Source organism: Bombus terrestris, chromosome 6 (assembly GCF_910591885.1).
Source record: "Bombus terrestris chromosome 6, iyBomTerr1.2, whole genome shotgun sequence".
NCBI classification, from domain to species: Eukaryota; Metazoa; Arthropoda; class Insecta; order Hymenoptera; family Apidae; genus Bombus; species Bombus terrestris.
In genome coordinates, this window is record NC_063274.1 from 6,331,917 (window position 1) to 6,359,005 (window position 27,089).

Sequence of the window (27,089 nt, forward strand, 5' to 3'; positions counted from 1 at the left end):
GCCGAGGAGAAGGAACGAGGAAAACGGGTTGAAGCTTTGGCGGAATTTATAGATTGCGACAGAGTAGTAGGATGTGTCGAAGTGAATATCGTTTGAAGATTAAGATTCTTCTGGTAGAATTCTTCTGTTTTGTATCGGAATTATCGAAATTAAAATATTTCTCTTCCAAACTGAAGATGTTTCTGCAGAAAAGCATTGATCCATACGTTAAAAGACATATCTATCTATTCTATCAAAAGGAAAAAGAAAACAAAGAAAAAAGAACGCAGTCAGCGACTATTAAGTCACTGATTTAAATAAAAATGACTTAACCAAGCTCGAGATTTACCAAAACTAACAAACTACGGTACAGAAGTTCAATTTCATCTTTCAAGATCCTCTGCATCCGTCACTTGGTAAATCTCCTCATCATCTTCGTTTCATCAACTTAATTCTGCCGCGAACTCGGACGAACAGTCTGGACGTGGAATAATAAAACGTGTATCGAACGTCGCATCGACGCCGCTCGTTGTCATCCAGTTTCTTCCGGAACTTGGTATGCGACATAGGCATTAAGGTTAAGTCAATGTTTGATCACCGTGAAACCGTGCTTGTTGAAACGTCGCTAGTCCGTGTCCGTAACAGGGGGATCGAAGCCAAAATTAATATGCGACACCGCGGTTTCAAATCCAAATTTCAATGCAGAATGCGCGGCGAAATTGAATTCTACCCCTAGGGGAATAATTGGTGGACCAATATTGACCCGTATGTTCCGCGGATAAAAGTTTCTCAGCCACTTCTGACCACAGGGAAATCCTGTACTGTAATTGCAGAAGATAACTTGGCGATAACCTTGCAAACGTTTTGCTTTATAGAAGACATATCGTATGCTATTTATCGTATGCATTGTCTTTTGAATTCGCTAGTGAAATACCTTATACGTCAATTTCTTTTTGTATAATTATGATAATTCGAATTGTACGGTTTACTGTAATGGGGAAATTATTCCAATATTTAAATCGCGGATATTTACTGGAAGAGAAAGAAAGGTAGGTTTAGATTTCATATTCTAAACACTTGTCACTACGAATGTTAATTGACTACGAATTTATAGCACATTTTAAAAAGTCATTTGGTTTTCATTGATTTTATCATTTTACTCACATTACTGGAAAGTGGAGTTCTTGCTACCTTCTTATTCCAGCGTCCTTTCAGTTAATAGAGCCCGATGGTTCCATTTGATTGGTCTAACGAGGCAGAATATCGCGTCCATCTTAACGTAGAACCTCGAAGGGTTGAAGCTTAAATAGATGAGACTCACCGTTTTATAGATATCTTGATCAACCGTGAACACACATATCGCATCATACGACTAATTGCATCTGTTAGATGGGCGACGGTGTCTCGACATAGAGAAATCACGGTTTCCCCACGGTGACCTTGATCGTCCTTAACACGCAAAGGTCGCATATATCGCTGTTTGCGTGGCCTAGTTTCGTTCGATCTTCCGCGTGTTTCTAACGGGCACGATCGTTTTCTCGGGTTATTTCCCCGATTACCAACAAATCGATCACTTTCGAATCGATCGCCATTAAAACGCAGGAATTTCAGTGTCGCGTTCGTTCTTTGACCGACTATCGACCCTGACATCGCATCTTCTACTCGCTCGAAACCAAGAAATATGAGATCGCGTTCGAACGAAAAGACGTGTCTGCGTCGATCTTGTAGAAATGAACTGTTAGAGACACTTTCCGACTTTGAATTTTGTGTTGGAAGTAAATAGACAATAGATAAATGGATAGAGGTTGATAAAATGAACGGAGTGTTTCACAAATATATTTATTATTTTACATAATAGTAGGAAATTATTTCCGCGTTAATTTTTATTACGTATTTTCAAGAATTGATATTTAAAAAAGAAAAATAGAAAATTTAATCATCTTTGGAATATTTCCTCTCATCTTCGTCGGAAGAGTCGAATGAAACGGGAAACCTTCGCGTATTTCGCTTAATTAAGAGCATTGTCTATCTGGGAAATTTAATTTTAGCCAGGAGCGAGTAACTTACACTCACCTTTACGATTTCTACGATCCTGGAAACGCCAGGTCCGCCCCCGCGCGAATCCTTACATTTTTTCACACAGACCAGACAGCCATCTCGGAAAACACTTCGGTATCCTTTCGGAATCTTAACGCCGCTTGAAAAGCGTCTTCCAAGACTTTATTGTTTACAGTCTTGTCCCTTGTCCTTGCAGCAATTCTGTTTCGTTCCAACCTTGGAACACGTGGCCGTCACAATTGACCGACAATAGCAGGAAGAGTATGCGAATTCGGTATTCTTGACGATCCATTCTTTGCGATAAATAAAGTTCGAATTTCGTTTAAAAATACGTACAATACGAAGGAACAAAGCTTCGAATTTTCTTTTTCCGCTCCATTACGTACCACGAACTTACCAAATAGGTAGACAGCAATGAAAGATTATATTTCACTGCGATAAATCCGTCTGTTCCCATTCGGCAATGATTCTTTCACGACGAATTTTCCGCTAAATTCTCATCTCGGAAATCCTTGAATTGCGTTATAGCCAGAAAGAACCCTTCGCCATTCTGCGTTTTTCCCTTGAAACGAAACAGACCCGGAATATCAAAGAACGATCTTTCCATTCTCCGTCCATTAAGCAGTTACTTTGATGTTTCCATCGAATCGATACAGGACGATATTCGACGGTATACACGTTCAAATCGCGTCCCTGTTACGATAGACAAACCCACTTTCGTTCGAGAGATCCTTCTTTTCCCTCTTTATCTATCGAGTAAGGACTCTACGATAGTTCGCTTCTTCCTCTTGGTACAAATAGAGACGTAACATTCGCAAGAGAAACCTTTCGAGACGTCTCGCATGTGTTCCTCAGGACGAAAAATGGCGTAACGTGAGCCGATTAATGGACTTCCGGTCTTCCTGGGGAAAAGAAGCCTTTCACGAGCACTGTCAGGACACGAAACGGTGTACATACCTACATATAGCGCCATTTAGGCCATCTTACGATCAACTTTGCATTTTATCGTGAAGAAGAAAAGCTAACTAAAATTAACGATACGTCGATATATCTGCGGAATTCTGATCCTTAAGGAAGTGTCTTGTATTGTTACAATAGTTTCGAATGAGTCGAAGAAAAAAGCGTGTAACAATAGATTGAAGCTAAAGAACGCGATGATTGAATGTAATGTAACGTGACAGTTGTTTCTGATTCTGATTGACGATGGATTTTTACTGGTCCTTACTATCGACGAGCATTTGAATGTGCCGACGAGAATTAAGTCGACGATTATTTATTTCGATAGATAGTTGCTCTACGAGTCCGTAGTTGTGAAGGATCCAGTGATGAAAGATAGATCGATTTAAATGGTGCTTGAAGTTATTTAAATTAGAATGGAACAGTGTATTGATTAACAGCGATTTAGATTGATACTTGTCACACACAAGCAACGATAAATGTAGAATTTTATAAGTCCATCTTTCGATATCTTCGAAGCGGAGACTTCTAATTTTAAAGAAATATACGATCGTAATTATCGACAAAATTATTCGTTATGGATAATTATATCATAAATGATGGAACGTATTTAGTTCATTTAATTTCTACTTAATTATTTACACGAGCTTGTACATGACATTGACATACTGCATTGAACTTTGCACATATCGCTTAAAATGAATTCATGTCCCTGCATGCAAATGAACATTGAACATCAGAAAGAGCATCCTTAATGTTGCTAGCACCTCTATCGACGTTTATCATCAGTTTGCTAGTCCCTGTCAAGCTTCGCTATTTAAATACACCGGCGATATTATGCTGCTCCATTGAAGGACGTCTAGGATAGGAAAAATACAAATACATATATGCATTACGTTGTAGCACACGGGCATTCTCACACGGATTCTGACACTGTTTTATTCCCTCATAAATAAATAAATAATTTCATGTATATAAATCAAAAAAACCACCGTCTACAACACATATTTTGTGAAATCGTATTATGTAACTGCTGTTCAGACGAGACAGCTGTGGCAAAGGGGTTAAAGGAGTGAGCACATTACATATGTACCCCTCATCTTGCGCAGAAATCGTAGAGATGACCTATTTTACCAGCGTGCTTACTTTTCCACCATCATTGTTTATTTTTCCACTTCAGTTTCTGACTTTTCCGCTCTAATTCTTGATTCGTATACCAAATATCCCTCTTCCTCGGTTTCCATTCTTACGTTTCATTATTCTCTGCTTGATCCTTGCAATTTCCCAAGAACTCAATCGTTCGTTCTCTCTGCAACCCCATCGACGCATCCTGCTCCATATAAACAACTTACCCTACGGAATTCCAGCCTCACATCCAGCTCCACCATCCGCATTACACGTATACATATATGTACTTCTCACCATGTTTACGGAACCGCGTCATCGGACAAAACTACGCCTCATACATAGGAACACTCACGGTCATAAGTCAGTGTAATAAATTTGTACCTCTATAAATCATACGAATGTCTGTCGTAATTTGGAATAAAATATTTATCAAGATAGATGTTTTTCACGCATCAAGAGAATGAAAATTGCGCGATTCGAAAGGGGAATTTACAGTACGGAGTGGAATTTAACTTTATCGTGTCGTTTCTATTTTTTTGAAAATTTTATCCTCTATCATTAATTCTGTAAATGAGAAGAGAAGTGAAATTTTATGTATAATCAAAGCCGTAGATAATACTAACGCAAATTTGCTACTCGTCCTAAATCAATTTTCGCTAAAATTACTACTTCCAAAGTTATCGAAGCGATTACAGTTATATAGAACATCCTGTGCAAGGTATATATCGGCTTGGTTTCATAGCTTCCACATAAATTGACCGTATAATATAGCGACTTATGGCCGGGAGTGTACATAGAAAAGGGGAGTTTCTAGTTCACACCGGAAAATGGCGTAGGGACAGTTAATGGCCGCTGGGCCACGAAGCGAAGGAAGAGCGAGTAAACAAACGTAGGAAAAGTTGATGGCGAGAAATAGCGACTGGTCGACGTGCACGGCCGCCTCTCGGGCGCCGTTTCCGTCCATCGATCGCATCCTTCGCGTAATCCTGTCGAGCGTGAGCGGAGGCGAACACCGCCGCCGGAGGCTGCTGCAACCAATCCGCGCGCGACATTCCTCCTCGTCTTCGTGGCGCTCGCGCGCACCAGGAAGCGCCCGATTGTCCGGATAATTACGTAGTTAAAAGCTCCGCTTGTTTTCGCCTTCGACTTCCGTGTACGGTCATCGTACTTGTTCCTTTTTATTTGGAGGTGGTGCTGATTATAGGGAGGAGAAGAGTTACTTGTGCGTCAGGGTGATTTATATTCGAGCTAGAGGTTCTTAACTGTTCATGGAGCCATGATTACGTACTAAATGAAAGATAATTTGTTCCCTGGTGCAAATATATTTTAATCACGGTCAATTTACACATCGTGATGGATCTACCTACGTAGAACTATCTACCTCTTCTTCCGTTTATTCTACGAGCATATTTTTTATGATATCGTGGAATTATTAAAATTTCTATTACTTGTGTACTATGTCATATGTGTGTATGTGTGTGTGCGTGCGTCGAAAAATCATTTGTCAGATAATATATTAGGTTAGCAACAAAGTGATTGCGGATTTTGTCAATACCACCTAATGACAAAATCTGCAATCACTTAGTTGCCAACCCAATAGGGTGAAAGTGCCAAAATGATGGCACTCCCTCCGCCACTCGCCTTTAACCAATCGAGTCTGAAATTAATTAAAACCACACCTAAATGGTTCACGACTCGTTTCCCTTGACAATTCCAATGTCATAGTTCATTCGAATTAAAGAGTCCCCGGTGACCTTCCGATAACTTGTTCTACTTTTCTGCGACTCCGTTACGAGAAACTTGAATTACTTCGATTAATTTAAAACTACTACAACTGAAAAATAAGAAATAAACGGCGGGTAAAATTAATCGACTCAGGTGCTTTTTATCTTTTTCTTTGGCAATTTAAAGTTTCGATATAGCTACCTCGTACGACTGAAATTTCGTCGATGGCCTAAACAGGTTTTCAGAAATCTTGTTATCGGCTCAGCTCGCGCGACGTCGTTAATCGAACGCCTTCTTCGTTGCTTAAATTCGAGTAAGCGAGCAAGCGATTACATGTAAACGAAGCACCTAGCTCTGGTAATTGAAGTAGGTCGCGAAGTTTTGAAAATTGGAAAACGATGCTTAGCCATATGGTGTCCCTCGTGCCCGGGTGGTCGTTTATTTAACGATAAACGGAAGATAGCGATATTGATCTTTCTGAAATGTGTTAACCGATAAGAAACATTCTGCATTCTGTAACTTGAGTTAGGTATAATGAAATATCACACAGAAATATGGTGTTTTATTAATCCTCGGTTGATATCCCCGTTTAGATGACTACAACAGTTTGAATTTGATTTGCGTTAGGTTAGCGCATTCGGAACTGTTAGAATTACGTGTTATCGTTATCACAAGCTGTAATTAGTACTAGTGTTATAAAACTATGATATTTTATACAACTGCAAAAAATGTATGATAGCATATAATTAAAGACGCTTAAAAACACTGTGCCGATTTAATATGTTCTTTTATTTGAAATGGAATAGATAATTAAAAGTACAATTACGGAGAAACTACGAAAAGTTCAAAAGGTCGAAGTTTGAGTTTGTCCCGATTACCAGAATGCTTAATTTAACTTTAGTAGTACTGTCGTGACATCATGTTTCATTTCGTTCTTTGACTTTCTGACGAGTATACGTTGTTTGTATAAAGTTAGTAATTAAAGTACCCGAAAAATAGATTTATGTACAAGTATGTTGATTTATTTAAGAAAGAAATGCTCGCTTGAACGGTATTTTTGTAAATATATTTTGTAAATATCTTTGGAAGATACGGAAAATACGAAATACGCAATTTTCTACGAGATCTCATTTTTTAATTAACCGAACAATATACAAGATTGAAAGCGTTTTCTTTCGTACGTTTTGTATATTTTCGCTCGAAGAAACTCCATTTTTCTACGTCAAAGCACCAAGTAGAAAAAGCATGGAATATTTTAACTAAGTAATTACTTTTACAAAGCGAAATAAAACCGGTAGAGTGAGAAGTTTTAACGTTCCATACTAAAATCAATTTCCTATGTAAGCAACTTCTTCTAAAGAAACGTTATATATATAATTTATTTTATCCGATGCTTAGTAAATATAAATTACTTCAAAGAAGTTCAGCCTCTCGTATAGAAATTTGTTTTCCATGTTAACAATTAGGTTTTTTATGGAAAAACACCTTCTCAGTTTTACCATAAAGTCTCCATATTTAACAAATGTTTCTTGCTTTCTAGCTTACGGCTCAAAATAACAAATAGGAATCTATCATAATCCCTTTCATAAAAAGACAAGATCCAAATTATCGAATTACAGGATATATAAAAAATATCTACGTTATCATACGTGCTTATAAAGGTATATAAATTCATAACAAAGCCCATTAAATATGAACAGATCTCGTGTGCTGTGCTTTTACTTTGTCTCATTAAAAAAGGGGGAAAATTCTTTTGCCATTTTTCCCAGGTTCTCCTTTCTAACAACCGAAATTATACATTCACCTGCGTTTCTCAGAACCGGTTATCCGTGCGTGAAAATCTCGGTCGACCATTTCCGATCACTCGAAACAAGAAGAAAATCGAAGGTTCTCGTATTTTTCCGCGTCAGTCGATCGCTAACGGGTCCGTTCTGCTCACGATGGAGCTATAGTGGAAAAATTTATCTGACGGTTGGTTCCCGGAGCGTGTTCGCCAGTTTGCTCCGTGTTCCGCAAAATGCATCGTTACCGCGTCTTCGAGATAAGCTCGCGTAGCCCGGAGTGGATAAGCCGGAAAGATGGGGCAAGTCAAGGTCACGATCTACTTTCCGCCCTTGCTCGCAATTTCAGAAGGGCAAGGGTCGAGCAAAAACGAGGTTTTCGCGTCTGCTATGCTTTAAACGAGACTTCTGTGATGGTGTGGCAGATCAAAGCGCAGACGAGATGTTATTAGGACAGGCTGCTTTCCCGGGTTTTCGTTAGCACGATGTAGACGTGTAACAACAATGGAAATGATTCGATTATTTCTATAATATCACATTTTCAACACACTCTTTTTCGTCCTCCCATCGCTGCATCGTCCACTCTTCAAACTTTCCATACCATCGCTCCATAACGTAATTTCGTTTACAATCTTTCGAAGATTATATAAACTATATACCAGCCATAATCGACAAACATCACCCCCAAACAACAACGAATATCCTCATAAAGCATTCACTCACCCAGTGATCGGAATTCCTTGGTACACTTTCCTTGAAAAGGTTAAGGAATTCACACGCGTGATGCTTCTTGTTATCTTCGAACGAGTGGGTGGTGATAAGTCGATTCGCAAAAGGAAGATTCACTAGCACCGAGGGGGTGGACGATGTGTATCTCGAAAGGGGAAAACGCAGCCACGGGTAGGACTGAGCACGAGGGCAGAGCGGGATATCGATTGTCGCAGCGGAGGGGCCGCGGCCAGTCAGCTGACTCGGGTTGCCAGTTCACAGCTGATCCGACACGCGATGGTCCGCGGCGCAACTACCGCCGCATTGCCGCCCTCCCCACTTCTCACCGCTCCCACTCCGCTGCTCCACAACTCCACACCGCGCCCTTCCACCCATCCCGCAATCGTCTCAACCACCCGCAATTCCCTATACGTACCTATATACCCGCGTTTCTCAATTTTCTTCGCACTCTGCGGATCCCGCTAAGCGCTGCAACCGCACGAATTATGCGGACCCACTTGTTTTTCTCTATTAATTGTCAAGTTTTATACGCGTGTCACGTCTTCGACTTATTGGTAGAGTTAAAGAATTTAAGAATTGTTTTATTTTTAATTTCTTCGTAGAAACGAGCAGTTGTCGAAGACATGGACACCTGATATACCACAGGTGACTATCGATGATCGAAGTACCGTTAAAATTTCTTACAAGCGTTAAACGAGTGTATCTAGACATTCAGCATGCGTTTATCTATACATTTGCAAATCAATTGCAGTGCGCTCGCGACTGAATTGCTAATCTACTAGTCGATCGTTAAACGCATATATGTATATCATAATGTGTATTATTAACAATATTAATCATAATTCGCGAACGATAGTACTTAACATGAACACGTCAGTAGATATAACATCTGTCATTCATAAGAAATCCTATATCATTATAATTTTTCTAGACTCGTGATATATAGCTACAAAGGATCTCGTTATATCACTGAAAAATATACTTGCAAGTAATAAATTCCATGCAATGACATAATCTTAATCGGACGTATAAAAGCATCGATATAAAGTTTTCAATAAGTTTGAAAACTGGTTCGCGACGCAAGAGTCTTGATATCTATTACGTGATTAATTGAAAGCCATAATTAGAAATCTACAGCTTACGAGCCGGTCGAGTTTAAAGTTACTCTACAGATCTCTATGAAACTAATTATGAAGAGGTACTTAGGAAGGTGACGTGATTTAATCCGCTAGTCGACTACCGCGTACGTTGCCCTTTCCTTTCTCGGTTTCCTCCTTGCAGGATCTCGTTCATCAAATTCGATGAGTTCTTTATCTTACGTCGGGAAGTTGTCTCTACGTACATTACATCACTCCATTGTTAGAAGAAAAGAATTATTCGTAAGTTCACTTGGGTATAATTGTCGATAAAATGCTTTGCTTTCTTCGTGCAAATTGCATAGAATAGCAAGGATGTCAGACCGGAGAATACATGCAAATTGTTGGCGGAGGATTCGCTCGACCGTACTGATTATTATGCCCGACATCGAAGGGCCGCCATTATTTTGCCTTTTCTGTGTCGTACGCCGTCGCAACGACATTTATTCCTACCAGTTTCGCCGCGACAAATGCAAATAGATCTAAATGTTGTTCCTGGTGGCTGATCTGACTCGTGGAATTATTTTCCTTCTCGAGTGAAAGTAGTCCAAGAGGGAATTTGCGATTTCCCTAGAGGTCTGCAGAAAATTGTACAAGTGGTATCTAAGTACTTCGAATTTAATGTTGCAATCCGATGTGCCTTGTATTTTAAATCAGTGTGTGAAAATTAGACCACGAGACGACACATCGACGAGTTTCAATCAAATTATCGAAAATTCGTTCTGGTTCGATAAAGTCACCAATTAGATACCAAAAACCAGTTAAATGTCAACAGAGGAAGAGGAATGATCGAAAGAGACGATAGCCACGAAGTGATGCGTAGTCGAAAGAATTTCAATCAGTTGCAAATTATCAACGTCCTTTACAAATTGAACCTGGACTAACGAGTCCACCAATTAGTTACCAGAAATCAGTCAAATGCTAAAAGTCACGGAGAAAGGAAATAATTAAAACAGACTAGAATCACAAGACAACACATCGTCATAGAAGTCTCAATCTGTTTCGGTTGCCGCGTCGATGCTTTAGAGATCTTTTGTACTCTCGTACTCCCAGCATGTTCCCTATCTTCATATTTACCCATCGTGCTTCGTTGTTTCGGCTGCCTCTCGTTGTCACTTGCTGTCCCGTTCGTTACTGCTATGACGCATTCTACGTAGCTTTGTCGTATGTTGTAGATATTTGTTCACCATTCCTAGTACGCCTGAACGCTTTGGCGTTCGTCTTCCTTCCTCAATTCGGGCCTCGTCTGCTACCGCTGCCATCCTGCAAAGGGTAACGATATATGTATGTATGCATAGCATACAGGGTGAGCAGTAATTCCGTAGACCAGAGCAACGATAATAGTCCGTGTCGTAATTCCACTCGAACGTGATCGTTGCTTCGATATAATCGCGCTGGATTGAAGCGGATCGAAGCGCCTCTGAAGCTGTCTCGAAGTTAAGCTCGTGTTGCGGATGTCTGTTATTTGGCAGGAATTTTGTTAGTTGATCACGGAAGCGTTTAATAAAAGCGGTTCTACAAGATTATCATTTTCTTTTATTCCTTCTTCTCTTCTTTCCTTCCTTGCTGTCCTTCTCCTTCGTTTTCTTGCTAACCCATTGCTTTTTCTTCTAATATAATTGGACATATTTCTAGAATATTTATAAGATAGCTTATAAACTTCTGGTAATTTCAGTACTTAAAAATATTCGTAAAAAATCGATAGCGTATAACAGATGCACTACGTTTCTATATTTTTCTCCTGACTAATCAGTAGCACGATTTTATTTCAACTTTTCTAAACTAAACTGTTCGCCTTAAACTGCACGGCTTATCTCCGGATAATATTCAGTTCGAAATGTTAACTGGCCAGAATCATACGAAGTTAGAAAACCAGTCCATTTTATTGTGTAGCTTCCAGACGAGAGTACCAACACAATCGATATCGATTGTATTATAAAAGGTTACAAATTCAATACCACCTTCCATAAATTTGTCGTAGCTATCACAGTCCCGATTGCATCGCTCAAGGAAAATTTCCTCCCCAAAGAAATCCTCGGAAGCGATTCGAAAAGACGTCGAATAAAAGGGGCGTGCATCGTTGTTGCATCGTCGTTGCACCGTCATCGTATCGGCAAGTTTCTCATCACCGTTGCCTGGTTTCTTTCATCTCGAATCGCAATATCCTCCGCCCGTTTTCGCGCCCTTTACTTCCGCCTAATCGAAACTAATACTTATATAAGCGACACCGTCATTGCACCCTTATCTATTCACCACAACAGCTAGTAAGTAGTCCCGTCCATGTTAACCTAGATCTAACCCAGACCCCGTTTTATAACTTGATCCAAACGTGACCCAGATTTTGTTTAGATTCAATCCTGACCTAATCCATCAGTTTTATCTTATTGTCAAGTTCACGCCCACCGGTGCGGCGTGTCTACATACGGAGCATAGAGCTTGTTGGCTCTATACGAAAGCCAACAAGCTAAGCACCACGCCCAACCTCGACAGTCGTTTTTCTTGCTTACGGAGCTTCTCGATCAGTTGCCTTTCGTGAATATTTTCTGTAACACGGAAGATACGAAACGGTGGTATAGGTGCTGAATGGTGAATCAGGTGTTGGATCAATGGGATGAATGTGGACAGATTTTGATTGGAGGAGGAAGAGAGACGAAGAAGAATAATTGGCACGTTAATTATTTTAAGACTGAATTTCTCTTGGGCTGTGGACAAAGTTTCATTTCTAGGGCTCAATTTAGATTTTTGCGAAAGGAGAAAATTTCTACAGAAATTGAATTTTGTTTTTAATATTACATATAGTATTAAATAAATACTATTATATAATATTAAATAAAATATATGTCAACGTTCATCTAGGAAGAATGAACAACGAGAAACCAGTTTTTCGAAGCAGGTAATTATCATGCTTACGCAATTTCATTCTCCTGTCCCGTTGAATGAACGAAACTTAACGCGAATCACATTTAATCCTGTCTAAGTATTTTCCAAACCGGACCGTGACCTATTTCGTGTTTCAGAGTCAGCACAAAATCCGATCTATCAGAGTAGTTCAAAGTCAACTTTGATTTAACCCAAATACTTAGTAACTCCAAACGCATGGCTCGTATGTAACGAATGCGTGAAAATTCTACATCGAATTTGTACAGTATATCACTTCCGATCATCATCATGGTGATTTTTATTTGTTGATCGATGTTTATAAACCAGACTATCTAGCTCTAAAAATCTATAAAAGAGATATATTGACAGGTTTATAGACGTTGAAAATAGATTAATCGCTTATGAAGGATGTTAAAGTTGATTTAAAATAAATGTTTATAACAGCGGCCGTAAGAAAGTCTGGTCGTTGTAAACGATTGATGTCTTGTCGTCACATTTCTAAAAATAAATAGCTTCTGTTTAAAAACCAACTTTGAAACCTGAGGAATGTAACCTTGGGGCAAATATTAATATTCCGTTAATCACAGCCCAAGTTTACGTTTTTCCTTTAAATCGAAATCTTCCTTCTCTTCCTTTAAATTTTCAACATAATTCTAATTATAACTGCTGAAGATAATAGTAAGAAAAGATGAAAAATATGACGCGTCGTTCATAAGCTTCTTTTGATTCGAAGGTGAACCGAACGATCATTTCAAAGGTGATCTAATTTCGCGCCAAATAAGTATACGAGAAAATTCGTCTGAAATGTGAAAGAAATGGAAGGTTCCTATACGAAATTTAATCGCGTTATCCGTAATCGAACGCCATTGATGATTGTTTAAACAACGACACAGAAGGGAGAGCGTTATTCCCTTGGCTTTTTCCTCGCTTCTTCTTTGTCCGCGATTTCCGGGGGACGCGACGGGGCTTGCACGGCTGGACGCTCCTCGCTTCTCCGGCTGCCCCCACCTCTCATCCCGGCGCCTAGCGTCGCATCAGGCAGTGGAAGGGATCGGGAAATGCAAGGACTTGGAACTTCGAGCGTTTCAGTTGCGTTCGAGCTCTCGGCTGTGTTGGGTCGAGTTCGAGTTGAATTCTAATCGGTTCTCAAATGAAATCTCAGTGAACACGGTACGAGATATTTCTTTTTTGTGTCTCAATTCGTAATTAATTAATTTTTCGTATTCGTAGTATTTAGAACTGTTTATATACGTTTAATAATCGAGTGATAGAAATTTTTCTGTGTTCGGTGAAGAGTACTAGATTTTAACTAGATACGTAGCATGTATCTAGTTAAAGAAGTACGATTACGGTAGGGAAACATCTTGCGAATGGAATTGGGTTAAATATATATATATGGTGATCGATTTCTGTAAAGAAAAGTCGGTTTGAAGATTGGAGATTCCGTGTCTTTGGAACGACAATATTTTTCTGTAAAGTCTTTTCTGCCAGAATGTCGCAAGATAGTCTTGTCGAACCTCTTTGCGTTGAACTTCTCAAAAATGAAATGATGTAACGTCCTTTTTTTTTTTATTGTATTCGGTTAGACTTATAATTCGAATAAAAATACGATTGTACGATAGATTTTTTATATTTCACTCTTATTTCAAATTTTCTTCTTATTTCAAACTTCATTTCAAATTTTTTATTTATTTTACTTTAAGTCGAAGCAAGCGCATAGCAGTAAAAAAAATGTCGTTCCATGTTGAAAGAAGCATATATTTACGTTTGCCCAACCATTAAGATAACAGAAGATACAAGTACGTATATCGCGGTTTTGCCTTCGAAAAATTCGGAAGATCAGATTCAATTACACAAACTTATCGTCGATTTGTTTTTCAAACATGAGCCCAGTCTCCCACTTTCCAACCCTCTCTACTCGTTCGGTCAATCACTGGATATTCATTCAATCGGTTCGCCGCGTTTTTCCCTTGAACCCAGTCCAAATGGACTGGATCCATTCGGCTACTTGGGAGACGTTCCTCGTTGTCACGAATGCTCCAAGCGATAGAATGAATGGAAAATGCTTTTCATTTAAAAACGATTGACGTTATATGCTTATGCAGTGTGAAAAAAAAATCTACGACTTCGGTGTCCTTTAGTTTCTGTTGATTAACTATTCTTCGCGTATCTAATCAACATAGATCTCGTCTTTTGAACAAAAGAATAAAATTACGAATATACTTTTCATATGCACCGATGCATACAAGTATACGGAATTATCATTAAACTTACCAAGTCCGGTCAAATGGTCGGTTTCAAAATTTAATTTAAAATTGTACATTCATTGTTACTTCTTTTTTTCGTCTAATATTACCTAAATTCTTATATTAGAGTAATATAAGGGTAATTGAGAATTTGATTAATCAGATAATATAAGAATTTACATAGAGTTAGATGAACAAAAGAAAAATAACAATAAGTGTGGAATTTTTGAGTTATTAAATTTTGAAACCGGTCATTTGACCGGACCTGATAAGGTTCGTGTTAACATACGTAGAATCGTAAAGCACTTAACTCTATCTCACAGAATGTTTCTTCATATTTAACCGGCTCGAGAATGTCCCAGTCATTGTCCCAGTTGCGCGAGACACTTATATACTGAAAAATATGGCAATTACTTTTTTATTTAATATCGATAATTTCGATGGTATCTATTTAAAAGTTTAAGGCTCAACGAGATCGACGAGCTGTATATTGTTTATGGTTAATCGACGATTCAGTCTCTGACTTTCGAGAATAGAATAAGTTCGAAAATGGCTATGGTTGTCCGAAAGATTAAGAATCGCCCAGTTTGACCGTTTTAAATGGTTCTTGCAGGCAACTGTTGGTCAAGTTCCTGATTAATATACCTGATAATAATTGCGAATTTAGTTTCGGAGTTGAAGTTGAAGCGACGCGATGCCAAGGATGGAAAAGTTTAGAGAATGGTGACGTTGGAAGATTAGGTGGCCTTTTTCAAGAGCATCTTGTCCGCTAACTCATTGAGAACGATAGGAATTTTTTACGGAAGTTTGACTTTAAAATTGAAGCCAGTAAATATTCACGAAGAATATAATGAAATTTCTTTCAAGCTTTATCATATTTACTTAAAGTGGCGAATCTTGTTAAAGTTAAGCAAAATTCTTTAAACCGCTACTGTTTTACTTCATGTCGAGAATTATTCATTCTTAATCGATAAATTAATTAGAAAAACGCGATTTCTTTAGAATATTTCACTGTTTCATTGCCTCCCACGCAATTTTCTTTCCGAAATCGAAGACGTATATCTTTCTGATTGGTATGCCTCGATATCGACAATATCGATGTCGTAAATATCAGGATTTCTTCTTTCTCGTATCGAAATGCGACCATCCAATAAACACGTTCCAGTCTCGGTCCATCTGAAGATTCGGGAAATGTGACAAGTCTACTGACACCATTGAGCGTGACAGCGAAGCTAATACATCGTCCGCCGTGCCGATTTTTGATCATTTTTCGTTCGCGCCACATAGATCACGGCAATTGATATCACGTTCTTCAAACTATTAATTTTTCCTATAACATATGTCTCGTATTTGTAAAATTATAAAAATTATACGCAAAAAAAAAGAAAGAACCGTAACTTTGCAGGGAACGAATAATTATTAATGTTTAAGCAATCAGCGCACGATTAAAAGAAATATTCTGGGTCAGATTTAGCAAGGAAGTTGGAAATATCGTTCTGAATGAGAAGTTCGATATGGGGCGTAGACAACCCACGCAGCAGAGAACGTGTTAAAGCAAAGTTGAAACTTCTCGCGAGAGATCCGCGTTTCGCGAGAAGGCAAATATTTGTAAAAGGGAATTCAAGTTTTTATCAGAGGTCTGACGTGCTCTTCAGTGTCGACGTGAAGTAGTAGGTATACCTTCCGTTGTTTGTCGCGCTATAACCCGTTTCGCAAACTAGATCGCGCGTTTGTCTTTCAGAAGTTCTTAAGAAACGCAACGATGAGCGTTTCAGTTTATCATCGTCCTCGGTAAAGTCGTTGCATTGTTTCGCGTTGACGTAGCCGTAGTGGTTAAGGCAGATTTACCTTCTCGTGTAATGAGCGTATTCCTGACGATACTTTCCATAGCGAAAGACGAAGGACAACGCTCTTCTCTTTTGAACGAAATTCGAATTTTCAAAATCAATTTTTTCCAAATGCCAGGTGGAACAATTCTATTCTACGTTTAAAATATCGCTTATCGTCGTTGCTTTCTACATGTTCCTGTATGTTTTTTGTTCATATTACGTTCATACCGAATCGAGTACGTAGAATCGAATATACAAGTTGGCGTAACGCGTAATTTCCAAACAGGGTGCCGAGCAAAGTGCATTCAGTGAGTCTAAAGCTTGTTAGTCAAATCCAATTTTAATATTTCCTGTTAACTAAAAGGTTTACTTTACCTTCCTAACGTCATTTTACCGAGTAACATAATTAACCTTTTCGCTATGGCCGCCTTTGCCGAAAATATATCGCCTGTGGTCCAAGTTACGCTGATAATGTTTTTCTTTCTCTGCGCACGTTCCATTTATTTACCGGTACACTCGATTTCCTCACTTTATGGGAATATCTTTATATCTATATGGGATATATCTTTATTTTTTGCGAAAAATCCTCTGTAATGAAGATTTCATTCTTTTTGATTCTCATAATGGCGCGTCGGTTAAAGTGCAAAACTAGGAGAAAAAGATGGGACACGAAACGTTGTTTGAGCAGTCATCGAGTCGAGCGCGCCGAAGCAATTTCCCGGTAATTTCATGGTAAAGGGATGCAAGCGAACTTCTATGCCACCGTATTCTTAACTTAGAATCGAATTTCTACGGGACTCGATTTCTCTTTCGCTGCCGTTTCAGCGGACGAGAATATCACCGTGAATTAAATCATTTTTGAAGGCTACGAGTTACTTTCTCGTTTGCGTTGCTTCAAACTTATTCCGTTTCATCCTATTTCAATTGAAAATGCCGCCGACTATCTTCAATTTTTCCTTCCCCATTAAATACAACTGAAGATCACAAGAGTAAGATATAATCAAAGTCGAAGATAATTAAAATCTAATCACAATGAAAGTTACATTTTCTGTTTCCTTTTTTCTTTTTTTTTTTTTTTACAAGGATATAAAGGATTTGAAACAAAACGGAAACTGCCTTTTTATTTTTGGAATTATCGATCTGCAATAGACATCATCTATGCGTTTGTTTGGGAAGTTTTAGGATTGTTCGCATTCCTCGAAGCTTCTCCATCGCAAGAAATGTTCTAAGTGGCACCAACGTCGTTAAAGACCGCGGACTTATTTCAAACAAAGAAGACTCTACGATTTATTTTAGACAAAGAACGTTTACGACAGACCAAAGTTGAAGAGTAGATAGTCTAACGGTTTAAGACAAACTATCGTTTCGATCTTCTGTTAGGGGAACGGATCATGTTCGGAGAAAATGGTTCTTTTACACTGAAATTGGAGTGACCCACAAAAGTATAAACACGATCCAAGATAATAGGGATTTTTAGTTGGTGATCTTCGTAAAAAGTAAAATTCCACGTTGAAATCTTTGTTTCTTCGATTGGAACATAGCACGCACGCGTTACGTTCCAACGTTATGTGAATCTACGTTATACGACCCCCGTGGGTTATGCATGGATTATGCGAAACTATTTACAAAGGATATAAGACGAAATTGTAGCAGGAGGAAATTGTGTCTGTAGAATATTTTTGAATTTACCTTAAAACATTACGCAAGTAAATGGGAAACGCTTGCGGATTACAAAATCAAAAAAGATACTTAGAGATTTATTGGCGTAAATAAAATGAAAGTTGAAAGCGAGCTCCTCTTATTCGATACCTGCAATTAAAAGTTTAAGATCGAAGAAATCCGAAATGTCAGATGTATAATTCGAAATTGTATACTTATACGACGTATTACACAGGAGAAACGAGGTGATGATTAAATATTTTCAGATATGTAACTAACAGAAGAAAATGCTAACATCACAGCAACGAGCTTAACATGAAACGCTTCAACACCTTCTGTTGGTTTCATAATCTAAATCAGGGCAAGTCTGGAGCCGTGAAAAGACCCCTAGAAGACGCAGCGTTCTCGAGCCGTGCTCTTCTTCAATTTCTCTACTTAGACTCGTGGCTGACACCGGTCGCATATAATCCGGAGAAAGTTTCACTGTCCTTCCACGCCTAGGAAAACGACGAACGTTGCTGAGATAGCTGTCGTTTTTACTCGAAACTTGAATCACGTTTTTAAAATTAGCCCTGTTATAAATAATCCTGTATAAATATCGATTTCTTTTTCCTCTCTGCGACCAGTACGAAAGATCGTTAAGGGTGCAGCAGTACGTGATGACGGTGGTGATTTATCGAAGCTTATTGGATTGTAACGTGTGATGTGTGCGGTTTCTGATAACGCTTTTAATGTTTGCACATTTGAAAGTGTGTATTATTGCGGTTCTTTCGATGTCGTTAGAACGAAAGTCTCGGGGATGTTACGTAACTAAAGTTTAGAGCGCATGGAACGTGAGCCTAACTCTAATAGAGGAATGGTTAAAGCGTATGACTTATGCGAATCTTTTGTTTTCTAGCAATCGAACGATGATCGATAAATTGATTGAAATTTGACTAGAAAAATTCTGAACAGGAAGTTCAAATATAATTTCACTAGAAAACCAACGAACAGATAGAAATTAAAGTAAATATGCAGGGTGTTTCAAATGGACAGTATAACAATAATTCGAATGAATTCTACTATGGCTCGTGACGTGGATTGGTTTCGTAATAAGAACGTGACTTCGTTATATTTTAAATTTAGGATTTTTACGTTCTCTCGGATCCCCCGTCGTAACACAGTTATTTATGAATAGAGGGGACTCAAATTTTAATTAGATCTCTGTGAAATTGAAATTTTGCTGTATATATATGTGTAACTTATCCTAGATTACGAGAAGGATAGATTGAGATATCCGCTATGGGTTTCCTAATAATTGTCTTTAACATTCTTTTAAGCTTTTGCATTTTGATTCTGTCGGGAATTAAATATTTTGGTCGAATATTTAAGAAATGTTCAATTTTTCCTCATATTTACCTCGTGTTTTCTTTCTCTTTCTAAATATTTCTTCATCGAAAGATCACAGTCAAGCGACATTGTCACGCGAATAAGTAGAAACTTCTTTCTGCTCGACCGATCGGGACAATTCTCGAGGCCGTGATCAGTGAAAAATGAAACGTTCGAGGGGAGAACGATAATTCATCGAAATGTCGTCGAAACTGTATCTCCAAAACCTATTGAAGAAGATTGATCGAAATAGGGGCATTGCTTACCCTGAGAGAGAAATTTGTATAGGTAATCAGTTCTGTGATTTAAACGTTTTAATTCGACACATCTGAATAAGAAATTTATATTTCATCTTGTATTTTTTAACTCATTTCAATACTAATGACTGTATTATTAAATATTCGTGTATCAATCTTTTGCTAACATTCCACATAATAATGTGATTCTCCTTTAATGTGATCAGAATAGCACTCGACATGACAGTCTAATTCAGTTTGTTTTTATGGTTCGCGTGCGAACGACGTGAGTCTGACCGAAACTGACTTACATCACTGTCGCCGTCAATGGCTCATTAGTTAATCGTCACGTGTCCTCGATTAAGCGTGGAAAATGAATATCAATGCTCCGAAGTCGCAATCGTAGACGCGCGTATGGATGTTGAGACGTGCTTTTCCATTCGCAAATCGGTTAGAAGCTTCTGTTAGTTAAGCGGCTCTATTCTCGTGAAATTCGAGGAGCGTACAGGATATTCCACACAATCGTAAGTGTTGCATAGAAATGCAAAAAGTAGTACGACATATACACGTATACAGAAAGACGAGAAATAACTCAAGAAACCTTCACATTTAAATGCTAAGGACATTATTGCCATTATTAACAGTAATTAAACATGGTATCTACTTCCTTTTAGCGAATTCACTGTTTTGAAGATTGTACGTTTAAACAGCACATTATACAGATAAAAAAGAGACAATTTCTTGAAGGTCTTGATAATGGAACGCATTACTGGAAAAAAAATGGAGGCCACGGATGTTAATTTGGTCGTTGAATAGCTGCGCTTCTGCCATTTAACCATGAGTCACCAAAGTGCTCGACCGATAACTTCTCTCCAGCAGTTATTTTCCAAAGCATTATTCATCGATGTGCCCATTTCAGAGTTTACTAACTGACTACAATCAAGAAACTCTCTAACTCTCTACAACCGGATAACTCCCTCTTTAATCGTGGCGTATCAACATTTACGATTTTCTACATAAATCCACGCCACGTGCTCTTTCTTCCTCCATTCCTTACATTTCACGTGCATAAAATTCCAAATTCGCTTCTGTGACCGCAAATCTTAAGGAAATCCAGTTACGTGCCAGACCAAACAAACTCTGAACCATTTATGGTTAAGTTGTGGTGGGGATAGCGACCTTGGGCAACTGAAACTCGTAACTTGTTCTACTCCAGATACACGACTCTCTCGTCCATTCAGTTTGTCGTTGAATTTTTAACGCGTTATACGTTTCTCTCCTCTTACAGTACATATCTAGTATCCATATTTAGTTTGAGGGTGTTTCGTGCAATTTGAATTGACTCGACGCTTCTAACAATTTTAGACCAGCAAATATCTTATTTTAATTTATAAGTGAAGAGATTAAAAGACAAATTTAGATCCAATCGGACTAGCGATAAGTAACTTTGTTACTCCAGCCTATGTACATCTATTTTAATTTACGCAATGAAAAACTCCACCTAAAAAGTAAGTTACATGTACATACACAACTGTCGAGTAATTCTATTATATTTGCACACGCGCATCCATTAAAAAAGCTCGTATGACAAAGGTTTAAAAATACGCGTCCTAATAACACGAAACACCCTGTATCATCGATACAGGACATACTATCAACGAGCAAGTTACTCATTATTTTACAATCAATTAAGAGGCAATATTTGCCACGGAACGCCTTGGTATTGGAGCGTTTTTCAGTGCCGTGAAAGAACCGGAGAGGTCGGCCACGTTGTTGACGCCAGTCACGTACGTTTATTATCCGTCTCCCTTGCCTTAACGACGTCACTTTAATGAGATGCTCAGTTAAGCATAAATTTCGATCGACGGCGTGCGATTGATCCCTGCGATGCTGCCTTCGTGTTTGTCTTTCATCCGCGTATGTATATACTTGCGTGTGTATATCGTTGATGAAAGTTTCGAGCAACGAAGGCGCGGTTCGTCGGAACAAACGCGCTCGCGCCCGCTCACTGACGTAAACCACGATGATTTAATTTATACAGCCTATGAAAAACCTTGTTCTTTAATACCCTTCATCCAATTACGATTACTGCATTAAAACGCGTCTTATCGCGTTTTCCCTTTCGTTATGTAAATTCTCTATCCACGTTTTTTACCGAGATTCGAAAGTCTTACACGTGTTGTCTGGCGAAAACACGTGTCGAGGTAAACTCGAGCGTTCTGCGTTCGCTTTTATGAGAGTTTCGATATTCCTTGGAATCTTATTTTCTTTTATTTCGCGATATTTCATCGATCCATAGCCGTAGAATATAATTAAAGCGCGAGAGAATAATACAGCTATTGACAAATATGATAATTTCAATTCACGGAGTAGAACATTATAAAATGAGCGAAAAGATAAATACGAATATGGAGCGTTACACAAAGTCTTGTTTTCCACAATGTGAACAACTGTGTTACGCAAATCTATTCTCATAAATCGACTCCTACACGTTAGCACGCTCCAACATGCATCGAATAACTATAGTACGTCTTCCTATTCATTTATTCGATCACCTACGTGTGATCTCATTCACTGATTTTTTGCATTTTCTTTTGCAAGACTAACTTCGATAATAGATTAATAACATGAAAGTTAATCTTCGTTTGAATTATTCACCAAAGGAATTGAAATTTTCATTCGTTGATAACGCGATAAAGCTAAATGATACGGGGTAATCTAGCTTTGATTTAGCTTGTGGGGAATGAAAGAACAGTGGAACGTTCTATCAAATGTCACGTATTAGAAGAAATACAGTTACGTATGTGCGTACAAAATTTCTAGGAAATGATGACGCACAATTCGTGCTCAAAATACTGCATGTGTTCGATACATTTATGAACATTTCCACGTGTTGATAAGCGAAGCTCCCAATTACATCCTATCGATTAATTTTTTTCCGATATTTATTTTTCGTACTTGCAATGCGATCGCACGAATTTTGTATTTTTTATAATAATATTCGTAGCTGGGGTAAAATTTTCATCGTTTCAAAATGAAAAAAAAAAATTTGCGCTGCAAACGAAAATTTATTTCTTTTGTTGTAGTCCTGACGTTATCAATATGAATGTGTTACCTGTTAACAAATTTTATGAATTTTAAATATTTGAATATTTATTTCGCATTTGCGTATGAAATATAGTTGCGATGTACTGTTCAAAATTCTAATATGTATCAAATATTCTATACGTTTGCCACAGGGTGTTGATTATAAATTCTATAATATTATTCCATAGTTAATACTAAAAATACATTGTGAAATATTAGTTCGTTTTGTTTACTATCTCGTTATCACATACACGATGTACGCATATTTCATAATTCAATGCAAATGTTTATTATTCATTATTGTATCTACTTTCAAGTGGTTTTTAATCTTATCAGCTCGGCGACAGCGACATTGAATAGTATTTTGTTAAATAATCATTCTACTGCCATTGCATTTACCTATCAGCCTGGCAATGAAATTTAATTTAGCAAAAACTTATCAGCAGTATAAGAATCATTGCTATTGTACAAACTAACGCAAATTTACCTCAGCAGAAATCGATATATCAATATCGTATCATCGTCGCGTACATACGAAAATTCCCTCTTCTCTAGATCGTATCTTTCTCTGACAATTTTCCAAATAATTAAGCAAACTTCTATGTACTGCTAGATCGAATGCTCAAGAAATCACACCGCGCAAGAAAACAGGCGATAAATATCGCGGATGCTCTGAACCCGGCGGTCATTTCTTTAATCGCGCTTGAGGGCTCAATAAATCGAGCCAAATTTACGATCCCAGTGTACTCGCACGTTCGATGCACGCTCGTTATTTCCTCACACACATAAGTCGGAAGCCACGGATTACGAGTACTGCCTAACGCCATTGTGTATTATGTCGACCCTGAAAAAAGAAAACTACGGTACAGTGTGCGGCCGGTTATGAAGCTCCATATTTCCTTCGTAAATAATGTCTCGTTGGTTTTATCGCGCGAAACGTCCGAGGAAATAATCGGGACTGTTGCGACCGTTCGGGTATAGATGTATGTAACTTACAGTCTTATGTTTTTCTCGAAGAATTAGCGTTAAATCGGACGATTCGCTTGCTGGCGTATTTCTTTTCTTTTTTTTTTAATTGGATCTCCCACAGACGCGTTTATATAAATATCAGTATCAATAGAGTAGGCTTCGCTCTTTTGGTGGAATTTTTAATATGCAATAAAGTTCGAAGATTATTAATTTTGAGAAAATTATTCACAAACATTTAAGTGTTTGTTCCCTCTAAGAATATTATTGATACACCTTTAGTGTCTTGTACTTACATGAATACATATTATGATACGACAGAATATTCATAGTTGCGTTCTAAAAAAAGGATGGTAACCTTGAGATCTGAAATGACGCCATCTTGACAGAAATAATTTATCGACTTTAACATTATACTTTCTCATTAACCATTTTCTCATATGTTTTCGTACTACTAGAGGCAATGGGAACATCTGGAGTGATCATGTCAAATAAAATATACTGTATATTATTGAAAAGGCGAGGAAAAACACTATAGGACATTTGGCAGGGAACATGTTAATGTAGTTCAATGCCTTGAGGATTGTTTGTCGTGGATCGTGAATATTAAACGCAGCTGGGTCGAGAAATCTTCCGATGAGACATTGTCTTGGTTAACTTCTGCGTTTCGCTCGCGCGATATCAGTTTCTTGTAATTAGGTTAATGTACTTTCAGAAGAAGCAGAACTTTATCAAAGAACAAGATTTCTTTGACACGCTCTAATTTTCCATCGCTTTCATTCTTATTTCGAACTTTTTTTTATAAAATAATTTCTTTTATCAAATTTGATAATACAACGTCGAACTTTGTCTCACATATTAAGAACTTTTTTATCGGGAATAATCGAACATAATATTTCTCTTAAATAATAATTAAGTGTAAATCATGAAAAGTCACATTTGTCGTTTATAAAATAATCTTGCAGCTGTACGCACGGTCGATTCGTAGAAATATTTATTTATGCACGTAACGAAAAACGATCTTTTAGTCGTTGGAATTGAAACAGTGACGCGAAGGAACATGGAAATATATCGAGTGGAATATAAAGCTTCCCACGCACGCGACGTTCAAATGATTGGTTGAGTTTTCTGATATTTGGTGCAGCCAAGAATGATATCTGGTCTTGGAACTCTGGTTATACAGTGAAATATACCTGCGAATGTGTAAGGAGTTGATAAATTTCCGGAAGTTCGGGTGGGTATTCGTGCCACGATTTCGAATCACGAAAGCGAATTATTTGAATGCTTTGAACAGCCTTTCAGTGAGAATACACTTTTCCAGACGTTCTGCGATATGAATATCAGCTCCACGTTTTTTTAACAATATATTTATGGGAATAATTCACGCGGTAATGTACTTAAATGTCTAAGCTCGTGAAAATGCGAGACCGATCTTTCTTTCTTTTATTCGCAAAAGAATTTTTCCCTTCGAGACAAATTGTTGAAAATTCCATAAAATTATACTATCAATTTTAAATAATAGATAACGGACGAAACGTCACGTTTCACAAAACTCATCAATTAAACGTTGTTATTAATTTACTGCGAGAATGTAATTCTATTTATACTTTCGCGTTACATCATTGCGGTTTCCCATCGAACCAACCGAAACTTTATTTAGTTTAACTTCGCATATTGGGACTTCATCCGTTTCCATAGGTAACTCGATGCAATAGCAAATATTCAAAGCGTACAATATCAAAAGCCGTCCGTGAAATTCTAACAGTGTGAAATCTGTTAAATATCATGTGGGAAATTTATGACAGGTGTAAAGCCATGGAAATAGTTTGAAAAATACGGCAGATGCTTTCTGTATTTTATTTTTATTTTTATTTTTTTATATATATATATATGTATTACTACACACTTTATTCGATATTTAAAAATACATATCAAAACAATTTATTATATTTAAAAAAACGTTGATATAATATATTGTTATCGTACGAATATTTTCTCCTGCAAACCTTTTCGACATATAGCAAATCCGAAGCTTTTACCGGAAGCGGTCTACACCAAGGTTCGGTTAACATGGGAGGTTTACCGATATTATTGGCACGAACCGCTAGACTATTTTTCACTCGATACAGCGAAAGGACTGTTTAAAACACACGCGAATGCAAGATGGGTGTGGTGTGTGAACTACGTTCTCATGACTAATTCAATCAGGTCACCGGTTGTTTATTGGATTGCAACTAGAGACGCTCTATCGATTGAAATTTACTCCGACGAGTGAGAATAAATAATCGTATGATGCAGTGATGCCATGTTAGTATTATTTCTAACTGTTATGTAAATCCAACTGTATATGTGTTAGACAAGCAGATGAAAGAAAATTCCAAAAATATAAAGATACTGGGTAATGAGTACAAATCAAATTTATTCTTACAAGGTGATTAATGGTAGATCGCGTGATGTCTAAATGTCGATTATAACGATATATGCGAACCAGCTAGGGACCTTGATCAGCGGCAGTCTTTATCCCATATTAAGCTTCAGATCTATCGAGGGGTGGTTTTATTGCAATGGCCTTGCTACCCTAATAGCTTCTTGAATGCTGTTGTTTCAGATCATCTGTTACAGCCATTTCTGTTGAATCCTACCTATTTGTCTCTTATAGCATTTGATTATCTCGATATACGGACAAACGAAGCGACTAAGAGCCATCGAGCAATCTCGACCCAATTATTGCATTTCCTATCTTTCTTTCTTACTACGCACACTTTCATTTCTTTGATAATATCTGAATCTCGCTATATTTAACAAGCAATTTAATTTCGATATTTAGTTATATTATCCACGTGTTTCTGCTGCATCCGTTCAACCGTCCGTTCTTCTTTTCTTTATTTCGATCGAACTTGATTTTTTAATCAGGTCGTAAATTCTTAAAGTTTCACGCACGGTTCTAAGGTCAGTAGCGCAATATCTTTCAGTTTAGAGACATATAAACACACTTCTCGCGATCCTCGGAGGATCTTGGAGCTATCCGTGAGTCAGTTGCACAGAGAATTTTGGCGATGGTCCAGTGGCGCATATTCTAAAAATTCCGCCGTATTTCTACCCTAGAGAAGGGGGATAGAAAACGAGCAAGCGAACAGTCGTAATCGCGATCGTCCTCGTGGCCTGTTTCGATTTCGGCAAGGAACGCGCTCGCCTTCGAGAACCGAACCTTCTCTCTTTTGTCTCCCCAAGCGTTTTTAGCCTCGCGATCGTTCCAGAGGACGTTGTCCTGTCTGAAATGAGAGATGCCTCGCGAAACTCGTTCTGAATTCTGAACTCACTTATT

The 27,089-nt window shown here is 38.0% G+C and overlaps 1 protein-coding gene and 1 long non-coding RNA gene across 8 annotated transcripts in view; one reads left to right on the forward strand and one right to left on the reverse strand.

The window, feature by feature from the left end:
- The window catches only part of LOC100644292 (MOB kinase activator-like 2), a 64,526-nt gene that overhangs the window by 20,623 nt on the left and 16,814 nt on the right, over positions 1-27,089 (forward strand). Inside the window, exon 1 of one of the 7 annotated variants that reach the window (XM_048406587.1) lies at positions 13,394-13,543. The exons of 4 other annotated variants lie outside the window; for them this stretch is intronic. The gene's annotated coding sequence lies outside the window, so the exon portion shown is untranslated. 2 more of the 7 variants (XM_012309346.3, XM_012309347.3) reach the window with 2 other exon arrangements.
- LOC125385270 lies at positions 891-8,658 on the reverse strand. Its single transcript, XR_007224342.1, has 5 exons — positions 8,352-8,658; positions 2,435-2,599; positions 2,053-2,330; positions 1,301-1,428; positions 891-1,226 (listed from the first exon to the last, which is right to left on the reverse strand). It is a non-coding gene; the product is annotated as an uncharacterized LOC125385270 (long non-coding RNA).